At 51.0% G+C, this 2,500-nt stretch overlaps 1 pseudogene; it reads left to right on the top strand.

The window, feature by feature from the left end:
* The window catches only part of LOC124181819, a 7,948-nt pseudogene that overhangs the window by 3,428 nt on the left and 2,020 nt on the right, over positions 1-2,500 (top strand).

Here is a 2,500-nt window from a genome sequence, read left to right as displayed (position 1 = left end):
CAACATAGGAGACACTGTCATCCTGATGTCACGAACGCCGAGATCAATATTGAGCGTGTGCGTAAAGGGTACTCATCCGAAGAACTTAGAGTGGCGGCTTCCGAGGAAGCATATCTCGTCAAACATGGCAAGGATCGTCTGGGAAACAAGGTCCGATTCATCAACGTTTATATGGCACAATTCTTTCCGAACAGAAATACCGACGGGGTGAAGAATGCCAGAAAAACCAAGATCTATCGAGACCTTGTTGCCCAATACGTGAGTCAACTTGACGAGGGAGAAACCCCTGAGTCGTCCACTCCTGATTCATCGCCAGGAAGAACACCTCCAGAGTCCCCTGCCAGAACTTCGGCTGCACCGATCCCCGAGGAGCCCTCGCCACTAGACCCAAGAGACAGGTATAAGGAGGCCATATCATCATCACTGGTCAAAATGGCTGAGGATGAATCTCTCCAAGATCATCCTTTAGTGGCCTTGGGTCTCGACCTTATCAACGGTCGTGATATCTCCTTAGAGATGATCTCGTGGCTCCGGACATTACTTAGGCCTAAGGTCCGTGCTAAGGCTTCTCGAAAGGGTCGTAGACGCTCTAAACGCCCGTTCAACTTTAATGCCAAGCCGAGCGCCTGGAGATCAAGACGCAGGGAATATGCTCGAATGCAAGACCTGTTCAAAAAGAACATGAGCAGAGCCGCCAAGGCTGTATTGGATGGTGAGGATGAGGCAACACTGCCTAGCCTCGAGGAGATGTCTGATTTCTGGAAACCAGTCTTCGAACATCCCTCTATCCCCGTCCAACAACATCCTGTCCTGCCCGAACATCAGCAGAAGACATCTTTGGCGGACCCGATCACCATCCGGGAAGTTAATTCGATCAACGTCCCCAGCTGCTCGGCCCCTGGCATAGATGGCATAACACCAGCCGTCTGGAGACAATGTCCTGCCTTGTGTCGTGCACTCTTATACAACATGGTCCTATACAGCGGATCTTTCCCTCCTGACGTTCTTACAAGTAGGACGGTTTTTGTCCCCAAGAAGGTGAAAGCTACCAAGCCTTCTGACGTCAGGCCCATCAGTATAGCTTCGGTTGTAGTGAGACAGCTACACAAGATCTTAGCTTCTCGCATGATGGCTGCCGGATTGATCGACGAGAGACAACGTTGCCTCGAGGATGGATGTGCCGAAAACATATCTATCCTGGCCTCTACCATCAATCACGCCAGAAGTAACCGTCGTGAACTTCACATGGTTTCTCTGGACGTTGCGAAGGCCTTCGATTCTGTCAGTCATCAGGCAATAACATCTGCCCTCACGGAGGCTGGTGTGCCTCAAGTCATGGTGGACTATATTAGAACCTCCTATGAGAAGTCCACGACCATTTTGGAAGTCGGGGAACAGAAGTCTGGGAGAATCGTTGTGAGCAGGGGTGTGCGGCAGGGAGACCCAATGAGTACCGTCATCTTCTCATTGGTGAATGATAGGATATTGCGCTCGATTCCGACCACTGTCGGATACGAACTGGCACCTAACCATATAGTTAATGGGGTCGCATTCGCAGACGATATAGTCTTGCTGACGGGATCCGTGAGTGGTATGACGGCCACGCTGAATGCAGTAGAGGAGACAGCTCGAAAGCAGGGGCTCGCGTTCAATCCCTCTAAATGCGTTGCCACCTCCATTGTACCATCAGGACGAGATAAGAAGGTTAAAGTCCTTACTGAGCCTCAGTTTGCTCTCCAAGATAGAAGCCTTATTCGTCAGCTGGGTCCAGTTGATGAATGGCGATACTTGGGAGTGAACTTCAGCCCGGTAGGTATTAAGAAGGCATCTCCGTCCTTGGAGGTTGAGCTCCAGCGCATAACGCGAGCTCCTCTAAAACCACAACAGCGCCTTAAGATCTTGCGCTGCTATCTAGTTACCAGGTTTTACCATCTCCTGGTGCTATCTGGATGTACCTTGAAAGTCCTTCGTCATTTTGACTTTCAAGTGAGAGCTGCTGTTCGGCGTTGGCTCCGCCTGCCCAAAGATATCCCCATCGCCTACGTTCACGCGAGTTGCAGGGACGGTGGACTTGGCATACCATCTTTTGCCACTACCATCCCTGGCCTTTTACTGAACCGACTAGAACAAATGAAGGATTCGTCCTTCAAATCCGCGAGGACTGCGTATAGGTCGGTTTGGGTCCAGAAGAAGATCGAGTGGGCCCGTGGAGTCTTAAACTGTAATGGTGAGAGACTCAATAGCTCAGAACATCGAGCTAAGTATTGGGCCAGGTGTCTATACGAACGTGTAGACGGAATGGAGTTGAGAGACTGTGGCAGAACATCAGCCTCCACCAAGTGGATTGATGCGGGTGCTCTGGGGGTGCCTGGAAGGGATTATATTCAATACCACCATGTACGCATCAACAGTCTCCCAACGAAAGTCCGTACGTCGAGAGGCCAAAGGCATGTGTACACTAACATCAAGTGCCGAGCGGGCTGTGACTCCACAGAGACTG

This window comes from Neodiprion fabricii, chromosome 4, assembly GCF_021155785.1.
Source record: "Neodiprion fabricii isolate iyNeoFabr1 chromosome 4, iyNeoFabr1.1, whole genome shotgun sequence".
Classification (NCBI taxonomy): Eukaryota; Metazoa; Arthropoda; class Insecta; order Hymenoptera; family Diprionidae; genus Neodiprion; species Neodiprion fabricii.
This window is presented reverse-complemented; position numbering and strand designations above follow the sequence as displayed.